Genomic DNA, 19,936 nt, shown 5'->3' with positions numbered 1-19,936 from the left:
GTGTTTTCTATGTATTATAATCATACTAATTTAGGTTATCTACTGTTTTCTTATCGTTGCTATTTAACAATTGCTTGCTTTACTTTTTACAGCTATTTTTTTACAGTGTACAGCTAACATAATAACCAGTAGATATTTAAAAAATATTACACAATTAATTTCACATGGGGACCAGTACAGAGATTCAAATAATATTACAACATCTGTACCATAAAAGCTGACAATAATGATAGTGATATTTTAGAGCTTGTGGTGACTTTTGCAAAAATGTGTTTTATCAATGCAAACATGTGTACCACTACTTTTTTTTTTTTTTTTACCAGCTGTGCTAGAAGAATCTGCATGTAATAGTAAACACTGATTCCCAAAGAATAAGCATGTGCTTCTGCTTAGTATTTCTTATGTCACTGCTTTCCAATTAGCAATGGCATGAATGTCATGCTCATGAGCGTAAAGGTGATTAGGTCCACCAAGGTTTGGCTACTTAGACATGGCTAACCACCTTCCTTCTTCCTCCCTGAAGTTCCAAAAGTCATGAGACATGCAGCCCACACTGCTGATAAGTGACTATGGAGGCCCGGCTTAGCTTCAGGGATGCTCTGCCCTCTTGTGATTGAAAATGGAGGTGGGAGTGACAACCTGCAACAAAGCCAAACAAACCTACAAACCAATAAAACACCACTTCTACCATTTCCCATTATTGCTATTCACACAGTAATCCACTAAAGAATTAGGTCACCAGTATATTCATCATAATGGTAGACAGTGATACAAAAAGTTGTACAACTTTGGTAAGAAAATATGCCTCAAACTACTTTTTTTTTTTTTTTTCCCCAACAAACCCAAACAAACCTACAAACCAATAAAACGCCACTTCTACCATTTCCCATTATTGCTATTCACACAGTAATCCACTAAAGAATTAGGTCACCAGTATATTCATCATAATGGTAGACAGTAATACCAAAAGTTGTACAACTTTGGTAGAAAATATGCCTCAAACTACTTTTTTTTTTTTTTTTTTTTCAAATTTGTGACAATCTTACAAATTTACCTTGCAAAAAGTTGTCATGGGCACCGTGGTGACATATTTGGAGGGTATTTGGTGCCACTATTAAATAAATTGGAGGCCAAATACATATTAATTCTTATTATTATTTTTGACGGGTGACTTTGACAAACAGCATAATTATATAAAAGACTATTTAAATAATAAATAATGTAACTTAATAATTGCGATAAATAAACATACTTTTTTATAATTATGTATTTTTTATGAAATAAATACTAAATCATTTAACAAAAATATATGAAAAGTATTGAAATATATCAAATTTAAATAAAATATAGTAATAAATTAATATTTGTTGGAGATTAATATTTTCAACAAATGACAAAAAGATCATGAAATAAATGTTTAATATATATACACACACACACACATATATATATATATACATATATGTGTACATATACACACACACATATATATATATATATATATATATATATATATATATATATATATATATTCATATGCACACACACGCACGCACGCACGCACACCCACACACATATATATATATATCCATCCATCCATTTTCTACCGCTTATTCCGTTTAGGGGTCGCGGGGGGCGCTGGCGCCTATCTCAGCTATATATATATATATATATATATATATATATATATATATATATATATATATATATATATTCATATGCACACACACACACACACACACGTATGTATGTATGTATGTGTATATATATATATATATATATATATATATATATATATATATAAGAAACAATATAATAGTTTAGATTATGATATACAACACTTGAATTGATCAATTGACTTTTAAAAAAATCGGTCATATTATTTTATATTAAAACAGTTTTTTTTATTTTGCTTTACATTCATTTAATTTTGTCACACACAGAAAATCCTCCATAGACACCATGCTCCACAATGTGTCGCTTTTCCTCAGCGATGTCCTGTACCGTCCCGGCAGTGGTGACGTCACTAGTGGGACAGCCCACAAATCAACAGGCAACTCAAACCGGAAATCACTGGTACCTTCAAAATAAAAGTTTAAAATACCTTTTGTGATACTGATACAGTGCTAATGATAATAATAATAATAATAATAATAATAATAATGTATTATTAAATTACAATCATGCAGAAATCCACAGTTAAGGTTGTGCTACACTGTATTCAGAATTAAAAAATGTGCATTTAATAGCATAATAAGCAGCATTATAATATTGTATATTGTATCATCATTGTGGACTATATTCCGTACATAACCACTAATTATATAATGGTACATCTGTGTTTTCCTGGGTTGCCCAGTACTTAAACTACAAATATTTTTATTTTATTTTATGATGTCAGCTTTGGGTCAAAGTTGACAGTGTGTAAATAAAGAGAAGTAATACTTTGAGGTTTTCTAAACAATACAATCTTATAAATACGTATGATGGGGAGACAAGAAAGCAAAATTCTACAAACATAAAAAAAAAGAAAAAAAAAAGTTCAAGTACCACTCAAAGTGTGGTGAAATTACCCTCTGCATTTGACCCATACCCTTGTTCCACCCCTGGGTGGTGAGGGGAACAGTGAGCAGCAGCGGTCGGCTTGCTCAGGAATTATTTTGGTGATTTAACCCCCAATTACAACCCTTGATGCAAGTGTCAAGCAGGGAGGGAATGGGTCCAATGTTTATAGTCGTTGGTATGACTTGGGGGCAGCACGGTGGGACAGGGGTTAGTGCATGTACCTCACAATACGAAGGTCCTGAGTTGTCCTGGGTTCAATCCCGAGCTCGGGATCTTTCTGTGTGGAGTTTGCATGATTTCCCTGTGACTACGTGGGTTCCCCCCGGGTACTCCGGCTTCCTCCCAGCGCCAAAAAATGCACCTGGGGATAGGTTGATTAACAACACTAAATTGTACCTAGTGTGTGAATGTGAGTGTCAATGTTGTCTGTCTATCTGTGTTGGCCCTGTGATGAGGTGGCGACTTGTCCAGGGTGTATGTCGCCTTCTGCCCGAATGCAGCAGAGATAGGCTCCAGCGACACACCCCCCCCCCGACGCCGAACGAGAAACGAGGTAGAAAATAGATGGATGGATGGTATGACTTGGGTTTGAACTCACAACCTACCAATCTCAGGGCGGACATTCTAACCACAAAACTAATGAGCAGTTACGTTAAAATGGTTAGAGTTTTGGTGCTAATGACTACAAAATCAGGATCAGGCAGCAAAATGGACTAGACCAGTGGTTCTCAAATGGGGGTACGTGTACCTCTGGGGGTACTTGAAGGTATGCCAAGGGGTACGTGAGATTTTTTTTTAATATTCTAAAATTAGCAACAATTCAAAAATATTTTATAAATATATTTATTGAATAATACTTAAAACAAATATGAATGTGAGTTCATAAACTGTGAAAAGAAATGCAACAATGCAATATTCAGTGTTGACAGCTAGATTTTTTTTGTGGACATGTTCCATAAATATTGATGTTAAAGATTTCTTTTTTGTGAAGAAATGTTTAAAATTAAGTTCATGAATCCAGATGGATCTCTATTACAATCCCTAAAGAGGGCACTTTAAGTTGATGATTACTTCTATGTGTAGAAATCTTTATTTATAAGTGAATCATGTGTTTATTTTTCAACAAGTTGTTACTTATTTTTATATCTTTTTTTCCAAATAGTTAAAAAAAGACCACTACAAACTAGCAATATTTTGCACTGTTATACAATTGAATAAATCAGAAACTGATTACATAGTGCTGTATTTTACTTCTTTATCTCTTTTTTTCCAACCAAAAATGCTCTGATTAGGGGGTACTTGAATTAAGAAAATGTTCACAGGGGGTACATCACTGAAAAAAGGTTGAGAACCACTGTCCTAATGGAGGTAGGACTCTGACAACATTTTTATTTTGAACGTACACTTGAATGTTTTACATTGAAAGTGCTTACCGGATGTACTCAAGCCAACCATTGCGAGCTTGTTCCTAATAAACGCAGTGTGGAAGGGTGAAGGCACTGAAACCTGCGACAGAGAAACAAGTCAGCATTGCTTGAATACTTAGTCTACAATTTATTTTTAAAAAAAGGGTGAAAACAGTAAAAGTCCACTGTTTGGTTTAAATTAAACGTCAATTATCCAAGTTTCATACTTGTTGGCTAGGCGGCCGTCTCCTGGTTGCTGAGTGTCGCTGTTTCTCCCTGGAGCTAACACTAAGGTAGGCACGCACAGACAGCACAACTTAGCAACTTTTTACCCGGAAAAACACACCTGCTTGTTGTGGTAACTTCTTTTTTTGGGAGGGTGGTTTTTGAAAACAGCTGTAAAAGTTGGGGGAGAAACGCCTGTGTGCTCTCGTCACTTTTGCGGGGTTTTGACGCAGGGTCTTTGTCCAGCAGCCGGACGCGGTGCTTCCTCATCCTCCGCCGCTTGCTCCGCATTTGGCCCTATTTTCTTGGAAATATAACATGCAGTTAATTGTATATCCCCATAAACCACATTTGCTTGAATACAGCCAGGTTAAATTACAACATATATGCACAGGAGCTTGTTTTTAAATCGAGCATGTGTGAACACAACTGGACCTATTTTCTTGCGGGGGTGCTTTTTTTTTTTGTTAAATATATTATGTTTGTGTTGACAGCTTAACAATGAAAAGCATTTGGTCAATGTACCCTTTTCTTGCTTCTAGTGTCTCTCCATAGGAACTACAATGCTGCCTAGATTTGGGATCTCTCTTCCATGCCCAACAGATTTATTCATTTTTATTCATGTTAACTTTAGAGCAGTGGTTCTTAACCTTGTTGGAGGTACTGAACCCCACCAGTTTCATATGCGTATTCACCGAACCCTTCTTTAGTGAAAAATAAAATGTTTTTTTTTTCAAATTCAAGACAAAGTTGTATTTTTTTGGTAATACTTTATTATGGGGAACATATTCTAAGTAACAAATACTTAATTTAGAGTTATTTGGACACTAGGGGAACATATTCTAAGTAATAAAGACTTAATTTAGAGTTTTATGGTTAGTGTTAGGGTCAGGGTTAGAGGGTTATGGTTCTAATAAGGCCATGCCGAATAATCCAATCCAATCCAATCCACTTTATTTATATAGCACATTTAAACAACAATAATGTTTCCAAAGTGCTGCACAGCCATGTTAAAAAGAATTGTAAAAAAAAAAAAAATAACATAAAAAAAAAAAGTATATATATATATATATATATTATGCTCCACCAATGACTGAATAAAAACAAAAAATAAATAAATATAAAACCAATAAAAACAATATAAAAACAAATATGATTAAAAACTGTTTTAAATGGTAAAATCAATTAAAACAGTAAAATAGAAATCAAAGTGTATAAAAAACACAGAGGACAACAATGAACAGAGGACCACACAACTCACGTAGTGTTAAAAGCCAAAGAATAAAAGTGGGTCTTAAGACGAGACTTAAAACACTCCACTGTGGAAGCAGTTTGAACATGGAGGGGCAGAGTGTTCCAGAGCTTAGGGCCGACCACAGAGAAGGCCCTGTCTCCCCTGGTCTTAAGTCTGGTCTTGGGCACCATGAGCTGGAGCTGGCTCTCGGACCTCAGAGCGCACGCAGGAATGTAAATTTGGATGAGGTCCGAGATATATTGAGGTGCCAGTCCATGTAAAGATTTAAAAACAAACAGCAATGTTTTAAAATCAATTCTAAAATGAACAGGGAGCCAGTGCAAACTCTGAAGAATTGGGGTTATATACTGGCGTTTCCTGGCCCCTGTTAAAAGTCGTGCTGCCGCGTTCTGGACTAACTGCAACCGGCAGAGAGATTTTTGGCTAATGCCAGCATAAAGTGCATTGCAGTAGTCCAGGCGACTTGAAATAAAAGCATCCCCGACTTGTTCAAAAAGTTTAAAAGTTAAAAACGGTTTAACCTTTACTAAAAGACGAAGGTGATAAAAACACGATTTTAAAACGCCATTGACTTGTTTGTCTAGTTTAAAATCGCTTTCTATAGTGACGCCAAGGCTGGTGACTTTGGGACGCACATAATTTTGCAATGGTCCCTATTCAGTGAGGGCCGGACCAAAAACTAAAATTTCCGTTTTTCCCTCATTCATTATTAAAAAATTCTGGGCTAACCAAGCCTTGACGTCGCATAGACAGTTAAGAAGGGCATTAATTAGTATCTAATGACTAATAAGAGCCAATATGTTACTAATTTGCATGTTAATAAGCAACTAATTAGGGACGGCGTGGCGCAGTGGAAGAGTGGCCGTGCGCAACCCGAGCGTCCCTGGTTCAATTCCCACCTAGTACCAACCTCGTCACGTCCGTTGTGTCCTGAGCAAGACACTTCACCCTTGCTCCTGATGTGTGCTGGTTGGCGCCTTGCATGGCAGCTCCCTCCATCAGTGTGTGAATGTGTGTGTGAATGGGTAAATGTGGAAGTAGTGTCAAAGCGCTTTGAGTACGTTGAAGGTAGAAAAGCGCTATACAAGTACAACCCATTTATCATTTATTTAATTAATGGTGAATATGTTCCCTGTACTAAAGTGTTACCATATTTTTTACTGGTGGACAAAATGAACTGTGCATGAACATCACCTTGTTCTAACAACAAAACCAACACAGTGCATAAACTCACAACAAATTGCACACCTGCAAATCAATCAGCTGTTGCCAACAGGCAGAAGTTTGTATTTACACGATGAGTCGGGTGTGTTTTGACCTCGGCCGAACCCCTGAGGTCGACTCACCGAACCGCTAGGGTTCGATCGAACCCAGGTTAAGAACCACTGCTTTAGAGATTCAAAGGCCTACTGTAATGAGATTTTCTTATTTAAACGGGGATAGCAGGTCCATTCTATATTTCATACTTGATCATTCACGATATTGCCATATTTTTGCTGAAAGGATTTAGTAGAGAACATCGATGATAAAGTTCGCAACTTTTGGCCGCTAATAAAAATGCCTTGCCTGTACCGGAAGTAGCAGACGTTGTGCGCGTGATGTCACGGGTTATAGGGCTCCTCACATCCTTACATTGTTTATAATCATAGCCCCCAGCAGCGAGAGCGATTCGGACCGAGAAAGCGACGATTTCCCCATTAATTTGAGTGAGGACGAAATATTCGTGGATGAGGAAAGTTAGAGTGAAGCACTAAAAAGAAAAGAAAAAGGTGGCGGCAGTGGGAGCGATTCAAATGTTATTAGACACATTTACTAGGATAATTCTGGAAAATCCCATATCTGCTTATTGTATTACTAGTGTTTTAGTGAGATTATAAAGTCATACCTGAAAATCGGAGGGGTTTGGTGACCGCCAGTGTCTCTGATGGAAGCCATAGAGGAGCTATGAAAGTCACAGCTGCCTATTTGACAGCTGCTGCAGGAAGAACGACACAAGCTCCGCTCATGTCCCCGGTAAGAGACGACTTATTTCCACAATTTTCTCACCGAAACCTGCCGGTTGACATGTGGCAGAGAAACATGTTCGTTTGACCGCTTTGTTCGATAGTAAAGCTTCACAACAAACAAAGAAACACCGGATGTGTTTTGGTTGCTAAAGGCAGCTGCAATCCACCGCTTTCCACCAACAGCATTCTTCTTTATAGTTTCAATTATTAATTGAACAAATTGCAAAAGATTCAGCAACACAGATTTCCAGAATACTGTATAAATTATGCGAGTAAATCGGACGACTTTTAGCCGTGAGCGGTGCTGGGATAAAATGTCCGCTCCAACCAATAACGTCACAAGCACGCGTCAACATAAACGCCATCATTCCACAACGTTTTCAACAGGAAACTTTGCGGGAAATTAAAAGTTGCAATTTAGTAAACTAAGCCGGCCGTATCGGCTTGTGTTGCAATGGTAACATTTCATCATTGATATATAAACTATCAGACTGCATGGTCAGTAGTAGTGGGTTTCAGTAGGCCTTTAAGCGAGCGTTCTGCAGGTTTCAGAAGATAGGTAACACACTTTGTATGGCGCACCTTTTTTTTTTGCCGACCCACCCTTCTTTTATGGGCCACTGTGATAGTACTAGGACAAGGTTCGCTTGGCATGTCAGGTATGTGGAAGGTGAGCAGAAGAAAGACTGCTAGGAATGCATTGCAGAAACCAGCTACATTACCTCATCGAAACTTTTGCATCCTGCACTATTCTAAAAAAAACTTCTGTACACAGCTCCAGACACTTTCCCATTGGCCAAAATGGGTACTGTATTTTTTGGACCATAGGTGCACAGGATTATAAAGCGCACTGTCGATTAACGGGTCTGTACGTGTCTATTGTCATACATAAAGTGCAGCAGATTATAAGGCACATTAAAGGGGCCTTTTCTACATTTAAAACACTTCCTTGTGGTTCTACATAAAATGTAATGGTGTTTTTTTTGGTCAACATTTTGTAAAAAGTATGTTTTACAGACCGTTTTCAAGCCGCTTTCTGACTGTCTCTTCAGGACGTGGGCGTTCTTATCTATGTTGCTCCACTTTGAGAGCCCGTCATCTTTCTTTTAGTTTTTAGCACTTCCACAGCGAGTCTACTGACAAAATTCATTTTGGACTATACACTCATTTTTGGGACTTACGTAGATCCCAAATACAAATCAGCACATACTAACAGGAAAGAAAAGTTGGTTTTTGCATAATAGGGCAAATCAAAACACCTGATAATGTCTCATAATAGGTGCTTTGTGTGGTTCTTACACCATAAGCACGTACTGTGCTTCATATACGTTGAAGCACAGTACATCTGACTACAGTTCTCCCGTCCAGAGGCAAAACCCAGTTATTCAATTTTGGTCAAAACTGAGCTGATAATTATTTTGGAGTTCCTAGGTGATATGCTTTACATTAGTGTATGCGATATTGTAATTTGTTCTGTAAGTAAGCTGTTACGCGCATGGCAGGACCTAGCAACTACCACATAACCGCGTAGATACAACAGAAAAACCTAGTATCTCAAGGCACCAATCGAAGCTTCTTTGTCAGTCGCCTTATTGTCTTTAATGAGACATTTGCACGAATGGGGGCCGACGGTCAACCTGATTATGTGATATTATGGCACGAGGGGATATTTGGAAGATTGGCCCAGGACGTTGCAAGCACCTTCATTAAATGTATTGTTCTTGATTCTTCCCCTTGCAATCTCTTTTAGGCAGATAACTGTGGAGGTCAAAATAAAAACTGGACGCTGTACACGGCTCTTGCCCAATGTGCAAACGCAGAATGGGGCCCACCCGAGATTGTGATAAAATATCTGGAGAAAGGGCACACGTTCATGAGAGCGGATTCAATCCATGGCTCAATCGGCAAGAAAATGAAAGCTTCAAGAAAACATCTATACGTTTGATGACTTTGTAGATCTTTGTAAGACAGCATCAAGATAGATTGGTTTTCCTTTGTTTTCTCAAAATCAGTTAGAAGTGAGTTACTAGGTTTTGCCTTTGGACGGGAGAGTTGCCGTAATGCGGAGACAATCCATCAAGCGGTGCGGCTTCCCAGCTTGCCAAAGTCATACTAAAAATATTTGACAGATTTTGGAGAGTCTTGGGTAACGTTCTATGTTCTCAATGTTCTATGTTCTCAATGTAACATTGAAGTTTTGATGTTGGGTTCTCGCGACATTTTTCGAACAGCCGTCAACCTGCAATTCACACGTGTGTCTTTTCTGTGACTGTCATCTACTGGTCACACTTGTCATTACACCATACACCACTCAAAATTGATTCGAGATCAGTAAATGGCACAGGGGTTAGTGCATGTGGCTCACAATACGAAGGTCTTGTGTAGTCCTGGGATCGATACTACGCTCGGGATCTTTCTGTGTGGCGTTTGCATGTTCTCCCCATGACTGGGTGGGTTCCCTCCGGGTACTCTGGCTTCCTCCCACCTCCAAAGACATGCACATGGGGATGGGTTGATTGGTAACACTAAATTGGCCCTAGTTTTTGAATGTGAGTGTGAATGTTGTCTGTCTATCTGTGTGGGCCCTGCGATGAGGTGGCGACTTGTCCTGGGTGTACGCCGCCTTCCATCCGAATGCAGCTGAGATAGGCTCCAGCACCCCCCGCCACCCCAAAAGGGACAAGCGGTAGAAAATGGGTGGATGGATCAGTAAGCACAACCACAATTAATTCATACATAAGGCGCACCTGGTTATAAGGCGCACCTGGTTATAAGGCGCATTGTCGATTGTTTGAGAAAACCAAAAGATTATATGTGCGCCTTATAGTCTGAAAAATACGGTACAAGAAGGTACTTACTCTGTCATTGTAGCATGACGATAAACATCTGCAGACGTTAAAGGTAGCTTACCTTTTTGCTGTGACTGTGCATGCTCCAGTGTTATATTCCACTGACTCTACTTGGCTGAAGTGCTTCATTTTCTTGGTGCCTTCAGTCGACTCTTGGGTAAAAATGGTCTCAGTTAAAGATCTTCTAAATGACATGCGAACTTGACCGGCTTAAAAAACAGTAGTCAAAGATCCTCTCTAATAGAGACGGGATCTGCTGTTTTTCTAACGTGAACGACTGCAAATATGCTGTCAGAGATCCTTCATAAGACAGAGTGCTCGGCTGTTTTTAGGAACATAGTACTAAAAATGCCAATTAAAGATCCCCTAAATCAGTGGTTCTCAACCTTTTTTCAGTGACGTACCCCCTGTGAATTTTTTTTAAATTCAAGTACCCCCTAATCAGAGCAAAGCATTTTTTGATTGAAAAAAAGAGATAAAGAAGTAAAATACAGCACTATGTCATCAGTTTTTAATCTATTAAATTGTATAACAGTGCAAAATATTGCTAATTTGTAGTCGTCTTTCTTGAACTACCGTTTTTCCTTGCATTGCCACAGGGAATATAGTATGCGCCTGCCTTGAATTACTGCCCGGTCAAACTCGCTTCCCAAAATAATTAGCGCTTGCTTAGTATTACCGCCTGGTCAAACTCGTGACGTCACGAGTGACACTTCCCCTGTCATCATTTTCAAAATGGAGGAGGCTGATTTCAATACCGGTAATTTGAAATCGCATAAAGGGAAGAAGATTAAGAGCTATTCAGTAGGATTTAAGGTCCAAGCTTACATCACACTCAAATTTTTACTGCATACCTTTGGTAAGTGCCGGAGTGAGAAGAGGTTTTAAAATAATTAGCGCATGCTTACTTTTACCACATGCCTTTGGTAAGCGCAGGAGTGAGAAGAGGTTTTAAATTAATACAGCATTTGGAAAAAAAGATATAAAAATAACTAAAAACTTGTTGAAAAATAAACAAGTGATTCAATTATAAATAAAGATTTCTACACTTAAACGTAATCATCAACTTAAAGTGCCCTCTTTGGGGATTGTAATAGAGATCCATCTGGATTCATCAACTCAATTCTAAACATTTCTTCACAAATAAATAAATCTTTAACATCAACATTTATGGAACATGTCCACAAAAAATCTAGCTGTCAACACTGAATATTGTATTGTTGTATTTTTTGTTTTTTTTTTACAGTTTATGAACTTACATTCATATTTTGTTGAAGTATTATTCAATAAATATATTTATAAAGGATCTTTGAATTGTTGCTATTTTTTATAATATTTTTAAAAAATCTCACGTACCCTTTGGCATACCTTCAAGTACAGCCAGAGGTACGCGTACCCCCATTTGAGAACCACTGTCCTAAATGACAAGAGCATAGCTAAGAAGCTGAGAAGTAAATGCATTGTTTGCCTCCATTGTTGTTGTTTGTTAGCGTGTGTCATTGTGGGATGATGCCTTCAATGCGGCATGTTTTTTTCACTCCAGCACCAGTCAATTTTGAAGTGCGTTGAAGAGGTTCATTTAGCCTACTGACGTGTATTTATAAATGGTTGATTTATATAGGCTAGTAAGGTTAAGTGTTGTATCTGACAAGTTTCCGCTACCTTGCTTCTGCAGAGGTGTCACGTGACACCTCTGATGAAGGCTACAGAAGCAAGGTAGCCGAAACTTGTCAGATACAACACTTTACCTTACTAGCCTATATAAATCAACCATTTATACATTTTGAAGTGAACTAAACAGAGTAGAAGAGCTGTATGTTGGAAAAGTGGCATTAGGAAGGGAGTGTCTTGGACTGGCCTGCCACCGGCATTGTTGTAAAACACTCGCATTGATGCCTAATGGAGCTATCTAAAACCACAAAATGCCGTACTCCCTTATTGAAAGCGATACAAAACATGACTGGGTTATGTAACATTGCTACTTAGTATCTTAAACTTGTGCCATCTAAACTGCCGTAAAATTAAACGTCTTACAAGACCTGCGATGGAATGAATGTTTAGTAAATGTATGTCTTTCTAGACAAATGTTTTTTTTTTTTAAAGAGTCTTCTTTGAGATACAGTAGTTAACTTGTTGTCTTGGTGTTGGGGCTATACAATTATGGCCAAAATATTAATCACAATTTTTTTTAATCAATATTGAAATCACAATTAGGATATAGAAGGGGTTTCCCACTTGCGGTAATAGCGTTCCGGAGGTGGTGTTAGGGTGAATGTGACCTAATCATGTTGTTTGTGATGAAATAGTGTAATAATTAAACATTATCCTTGTAGTCAAAGAAAACTGTTTGAGTTTTTGTTCACTACCAGCATTAACATTTCATTGTTTTCTCATTATCATTTTCATAGCCTTGTGTATCCAATGTTGATGTTTTTTTCCAGGGACATATAAATACAGCCATTCGCATCAATTGGAAATCTCCGAGTGACTTAAACATGAATATTAAATGACTAAATACAAAAATAAAATGTTAATTTGTGTAACGGTTGTACTCGCATGAGAGTCCTTTAATGTGCAATTACATTCTTGCATTCCCTGGTTTCATACACGTGCGCAGATGCTGGGGGTGTATAAGTTCTAATGGGGAGTGCGTAAAACACATTTTGACTCTATTTAGCATGATTTAGTCCTGCTAGTAGGACTTCAGGGAGACAAGCAGAACTGTGTTGTGAGGGTGTTAGGGATGTAACGATATGAACATTTCTTATCATGGTTCTTGTGACCAAAGCTAAGACGTTAAAGGCCTACTGAAATGAGATTTTCTTATTCAAACGGGGATAGCAGGTCCATTCTATGTGTCATACTTGATCATTTCGCGATATTGCCATATTTTTGCTGAAAGGATTTAGTAGAGAACATAGACGATAAAGTTCGCAACTTTTGGTCGCTAATAAAAAAGCCTTGCCCTTACCGGAAGTAGCAGACGATGTGCGCGTGACGTCACGGGTTGTAGGGTTTCTCACATCCTCACATTTTTTACAATCATAGCCATCAGCAGCTAGAGCTATTCGGACCGAGAAAGCGACAATTTCCCCATTAATTTGAGTGAGGATGAAAGATTCGTGGATGAGGAAATTTAGAGTGAAGGACTAGAAAGAAAACAAAGGTAAAAAAAAAAAAAGGCGATTGCAGTAAGAGCGATTCAGATGTTATTAGACACGTTTACTAGGATAATTCTGGAAAATCTCTTTATCTGCCTATTGTGTTGCTAGTGTTTGTGAGATTAAATAGTACCTGATAGTCGGAGGGGTGTGGCCACGGGTGTGTTGACGCCAGAGTCTCTGAGGGAAGTCACGGCAGCTGCAGCAGGACGGAAGCTCCGCTGATGTCTCAGGTAAGAGACAACTTATTACCACAATTTTGTCACCGAAAACTGCCGGTTGACATGTAGTCGGGATCCATGTTCGCTTGACTGCTGTGATCCATGGTAAAGCTTAATCTCTGGGAATTTTAAACAAGGAAACACCGGCTGTGTTTTTGTGGCTAAAGGCTAAAAGCTTCCCACCTCCATCTTTCTACTTTGACTTCTCCATTATTAATTGAACAAATTGCAAAAGATTCAGCAACACAGATGTCCAGAATACTGTATAATTATGCGATTACAGCAGACTACTTATAGCTTGGATCGGGCTGGAAATTAATGTCCGCTACAACCCGAGACGTCAAACGCACGCGTCATCATACGCGTCATCACACCGTGACGTTTTCAACACGACACTTTGCGGGAAATTTAAAATTGCAATTTAGAAAACTAAACCGGCCGTATTGGCATGTTTTGCAATGTTAATATTTCATAATTGATATATAAACTATCAGACTGTGTGGTCGGTAGTAGTGGGCTTCAGTAGGCCTTTAATGTCTCATGTTTTTATGTTAGCATTTAAGCTTGCGAACTGGCACCTGTCAGTTAAGTTTTTCAAAGTGCAATTATCAATCTCGTTTTTTCCACAGTGTTAATAAAATGATCATACTACCCTTCTGAAGATTAACCATGGTTACTATTAATACCATTAATACCTGTCCAAATATATTCATACCTGTTCATACCTAGGTTTCCAAGCCTATCGTTGTTTAATAACAGTGGTGTGGTCTTTAATGCATGCTGAGGACTCAACAGAAGTGAAACGAGGCGACCGGTTGCAGCAGTCCCGAAAAAAGTTTAACTGCCTGTGGGGGTGGTTGGCGTGGTCATTGAGCTCTGTGTCCATACCCAATGGCCTCTGGCGACTACCGCCCACGCCAGTCGCTTCATGGGGTTTCAAGCCAAGCCACGGATGCACTTCTGCTGCTCTGCTTTGAAAGTGCTTAATTTGATTTGAAGCGGAGCTTGTTTTTTTAAATATTAACGTCACAGGCGTTCACCCTCATTTACAGTAATCATGGTAGCCAAAATTGTGATTTAAATTTGATGAATTGTGCAGCCTTACATGGTGTTCATTAGTTTTTTAGTAGTGGTATAATTTGGATTTTCACAGGAAAACAAGACTAACAAAAAATGTTGTCTCTTATATGACTGAAAAAGAATACATGATTTTATGGCATTGTAAAATGGAAACATTGTTTTCCTTCCATCCATTTTCTACCGCTTGTCTTATTTGAAATAAATTAAAATGTTAACGTTATTGCCTTGAAGTGCCAATTACTAGATCATTTTAATTGCTGGTTCTGGCTTTCTCTTGATAAATGCTCAATATCTAGAACTCCTAACCTTAACCATTTTTAAACAAAACATGCCCACAAATAATCATCATTCTGTGTTCCATTAAAATACCAGTAGAGTGGAAAAACTAATCCCCTCTATATTGAAGCTGTTATCATATATATGTCTGATTTAGGACACCAAAATTTTGAGAGATAATGAGGAAGCCAGTCACATGATTGCGTGAGGTCGCTCTAGGAATGCTAATCAAGCAGACTTTGTGAGAGCCAACAACTATTACTTTTGGAAAAAATATGATCCAGAACCTACTTTTCTGAGCCTAAACACAAAGAGGATGAGCAATAAGTTTTAGAAGCCGAGTGATGGATGCATTTTAATTGTGACACTTGCATCCGCAAACATACAAACTAACAATAACAAACCATAATAAAATACTGTATTATTTTAACTCTCGCTAGGATGCCGACCGGCAGGACGCTCACATAATTCCGTTTCGATAAAAATTCAATCGGAATCCTCACGTAGGGTTACAAAAAAAAATTCCTGCAGGAAGCAATGTTCAGCTGTTAGCTTTTTTATCTCAATCAAACATGGTGGAAATATCTGTTAGAAGTTACCGCAATAGTAAACAGTTAGGGAGCAACAACGCTTGGTAATATCCTGCACGGAACAACCTGCCTTTATTGACCGCGATCCTGCTTGTGTCTGTGAATGTGTCAGTGTTTGTGTAGGTTTGTGTGTGTTTTTGTGAACGCGTTTGTGTCCGTGTGTACGCGACCTCCTATTCCACCGTCGCAAACTCAGGCTCTTCACGTTGTAATTAATGTCCAATGAGCGTTGTGCTTCTTCCCCCTTTCACAGCTGGAAGTACAGCCCAGAAAACAAAATAAAGAAATATGGCTAACACTAGCATAAAAGTTGAAACATAACAATTAAAAGGAGCAACAACTTTAGTTTCACTCTTTACTGCAGCTCACCAATAATACTGTCCTGAATGCAGACTTAGTTGCCGGCGCTCACAAAATGTCTTTGTGACTCAACTACAGTATTAGTCCTGACAGGGAGAATAAACACACCCTCTAATTTCTTCAGAAAAATCAAATTTTATGTCTAAATATTTTTAATCAGAATTTTTTTTTGTTGTGTAACAAGATGAATCTCCTCTGATGTAACATCTACTAAAAACTCTACATACAGACACTTAGTGTTCAAATAATTTTTGAGTTTGTGGATGAAAAACAGTTTGTTCCTGAAATAATCTTTAAACTTGTTTTGTGTGTTGGTACACATTATTTTACAGTACCTCAAATTCAAACTGCACTTTTATGTAACTTAAAAAAAATATGTAAGCTATTGTTGTTGGGTTTTAAAAAAACTCCACAATCTAGGTCACTGCTTGCCGTTTGCTAAAGCACTGGTGTGAACCACTGATGAATACAAGTAATTAAAGAATATAAATAATAATTTACCATTTGAAAGTGATGTTTAGGAAATTTTAACTTGAAAGAAAAGTCTTATAGTATTCAGTACACCACTGATACTTTGTGTATTGCAGAATATTTGTGATGACAAGCAAAAAAAAAAACAATGAACTTTGAGAGGAATAAAGTTATATTTACTCTAGGGCTGGGCGATATATCGATATACTCGATATATCGCGGGTTTGTCTCTGTGCGATATAGAAAATGACTTTATCTTGATATTGGAGTATACGTTCTCACACAGTTGCTTTAAGCTTTGGGCATTACACTGCATGCGTTTCCCACTCTATCTAGTCTCTCCTTCTCACAGAGATGTAAAATAAGCGCACCTTCTTACACACGTCACGCGTGCAATGTTACACGCTCCAGCGGAGCAGACATGTAGCGACATGGGTAACATTAGCTGTGAGGCTAACGATGAGGTGCGGGTGGTAATACGAGAGAGAGAAGGTGTGAATATGGTAATAAATGAAGGAAGAATTAATTCCCAGGAAAAACAGCACGTGGTCCATCGTCTGGCGGTGGTTTGACTTCAAGCGGGAATATGTTGAACATTTATGCGGCCAAAGCGTTGCTAGAAAAAGTAGCAGCACTGCTAATGTAGCATCATTTGAAAAGTCACCCGCGAGAGAATGAAGAGTGCTTGAAACTGTATGTCAACAACCCGTTGGTGCCACGCCAACAAATTGCCGAAGCAACTATTTCCAGAACAACACATGAAAAAAAAAAAGTCAACAACAGAAGGAGATAACCACATAGCGAAGGATGTACACTATGTGATTTCTTATTATGCAGCTCATTTTTATTTGACACTTATTGAAATATCTTGTGTGACATCATGCACAAAAGTGCACATTATTTGATTTTAAATATTATAGTGGCGTTCTGTACAAAAAGTAGACTTTAATTTAGTGATGTTTTGATAAGTCATCTTAGTGACATCATGCACAAAATTGCACTAATAGCTTATTTTAAAATGTCTGACAAACTTGCACTTTCTGTTTGGAAATGACATGAATGTCTGTGCCCCTGCTTAATAACTGTTTAATAAAAACAGTGTTGCTCAATTGACTTAGTTTTGATTTCCTTCTCTGCATGAAAGTTAAAAAATGAGCATATATTAATGCAGTTTGAACAATAATGTTTTAATGTAGACACATAGAATCATCATACTTATTTGATTATATGCATCAAGTGTTAATTTAAGGCTAAGGCGAAATATCCAGATATATATCGTGTATTGTGACATCGCATTAAAATATCGAGATATTAATAAAAGGCCATATCGCCCAGCCCTAATTTACCCCCACAAAACGTACAGAAAAAGAAACAAAAGTGGAGTGCCTAAAACCAGTTACGGGCCGTAGTGTGGGTTACCTGTACAAATGTATATCTGTTAAACACGATTATATATTTGAACAAAAATACAGTTGTCAGTTTTTAGCATATATTACCTCAATCAAACATGGCGGAAATGTCTGTTATAAAATACTGCAGTCGTAAACAGTAGGGATGCAACGGTACTCGCTATAATCCTGCATAGGACAAACCGCCTTTAATTTAAGAAAAATAAAAAATCTTGATATTAATCTCGATCGGATGATATGAAAAAATTATTTGTGATAAAAATTTTTTGCCACATCGCCTGCCTTACATTGAATATTGACTATTAACTATGATTTTTGATCATTTTGAGATTAAACGCTGAACCCTAACCGTCAAGGCTAAACCTAATCCTAGCGCCAACCTAACTCCGAACACTAACCCTTAACCTTTCCCAAACAAAAGGTGCCCATAAATCATCACCAAGCCGTCCAAGCTGAAGAACATGTTAAGGATAGTGGGTTCTATCATGCATGTGTTCACCATCAACCACATGTTGTCCCTCTGAAATCCCTGGTTGTCAGCACAATGCCACTAGTTGACTGATCAAGGGTACTGTAGATTATCCAATGAATTGGTCCCCAGGTCTTTGTTGGTGCAAAGAATTTAATGAAGAGCATTGCACAGATGGGCACACTGGTGACTAGCGCGACCGGGTGGCGATATAAAGGTAATCCTATTGTTATTGTAATCAGATGTAATCTGGGCAGTGGGCAGCCATTAAACTGGCAGTGTTTACTGTTTTAGAGACAATGGAGCTCACTTCTTCTCGAGGAAAGAGAAAGAGGATTTATGCTACCACCAGAATCTGTCTGTATTTTCAGCGCTCGGCCGGCATGTTAAGCTCTTTGTTCCCGAGTGTTCTTCTTTTTGTACCAGAAGTATGTTTCTTCTGGCTGGGCCGCCCTTCATTTCTGTCATCAGCCACCCCTGCTTGAGTTCCTAATACCTCGAATTGAAGTAACAGTCTGTCAAATTGCGCTGTGCTTGCGCTACCGCTGGGCATCGGGCCTAATCCTGCTCTGGGATTCTGTCTGAGGAGGAGACAGAGAGGGGAACTAATGAGAGAAGGAAAGCGAGAACGAGTTAAAGCTGGTTCCAGTATGTGCGCACTATGTGGACGCTGCAGTGATGTCGTAACAGAAGAATTTTGTTCCTATCTGTACTGTAAAATTCAGATTTGAATCACAATAAAGGAAGAATAAGTCTAAGGTGGAAATCCAAACCTAGCTCTCTTTTTGATCACTTAGTTATTAATTACCAGAAGACATTAACAAACAGCAATAAGACCAAGGCTGTTACAATGATCGTAGAGAAAACTGTTCAGCAGGCATGAGTTAAATGTACATAACAGTAGAGTACGCAGGTGTAACATGCTTGGGTTTCACCCCAACTAATGAGGGGTGCCATCGGCATATTTTAAAGTGTATGCAGACGCAGATGCAGACAGAAAAAGCTACATGTAGGGAGGGGTACCGTTCACTTTTGAACCGATTCGATACTAATTTCGGTACCTGGAAATCGATAGAAGAAGCGAAACCGAAAAAAAGCGAAGAAATCATAAGAACCTTTGAAACACACAAAAATATGAACATTGCCGTTGAAAATAGCCACCAAAAATATTGTATTTTTTTCAATGTTTGTATTTTTTTGTTTGTTGCCAAAACTTGTTTGCTGCCAATACAAATAGAATTTTTGGTAAATTTTTTTTTAATACAAAATCATACCGGCAGTCTTCTGGCTCCATATTTTTTTTTCTTCCTGATGTAGACAGACAAAAGAAAAAAAGAGCGCATCAAAGCCGAACACAGATGGCATCTTGAAATGTAAACAAACATTTGTTGCATCCGCTTTGCGAGGCTTGATGACGATAATGATGATGTTTGGTGCGTAGCCCCAACCGTGACGTGAGTGATGTATTGTGCTACCACGTCACAGTATTGATAGTCGATAATTTGGTGAAAAACAACGCGGTTGGCTCTTGTGTGAAAAAAAGGAAAAAAAATCAAAAATTTGAGGTCCGCGACACGAGTGTGTTTTATTGAA

The 19,936-nt window shown here is 38.2% G+C and overlaps 1 protein-coding gene and 1 long non-coding RNA gene across 3 annotated transcripts in view; one reads left to right on the top strand and one right to left on the bottom strand.

Annotated features, from left to right (window-relative positions):
• Positions 1-1,916: 1,916 nt before the first annotated feature.
• LOC133538038 (uncharacterized) lies at positions 1,917-4,473 on the bottom strand. Its single transcript, XR_009802920.1, has 3 exons — positions 4,199-4,473; positions 3,999-4,071; positions 1,917-2,080 (listed from the first exon to the last, which is right to left on the bottom strand). It is a non-coding gene; the product is annotated as an uncharacterized LOC133538038 (long non-coding RNA).
• nck2a (NCK adaptor protein 2a) overlaps positions 4,003-19,936 on the top strand; it is a 74,727-nt gene continuing 58,793 nt past the window's right edge. The window contains exon 1 of one of the 2 annotated variants that reach the window (XM_061879288.1): positions 4,003-4,264. The gene's annotated coding sequence lies outside the window, so the exon portion shown is untranslated. The remainder of the gene's footprint in view (positions 4,265-19,936) is intronic. The other variant, XM_061879289.1, reaches the window with a different exon arrangement.

This window comes from Nerophis ophidion, linkage group LG19, assembly GCF_033978795.1.
Source record: "Nerophis ophidion isolate RoL-2023_Sa linkage group LG19, RoL_Noph_v1.0, whole genome shotgun sequence".
In the NCBI taxonomy this organism is placed as follows: domain Eukaryota; kingdom Metazoa; phylum Chordata; class Actinopteri; order Syngnathiformes; family Syngnathidae; genus Nerophis; species Nerophis ophidion.
This window is presented reverse-complemented; position numbering and strand designations above follow the sequence as displayed.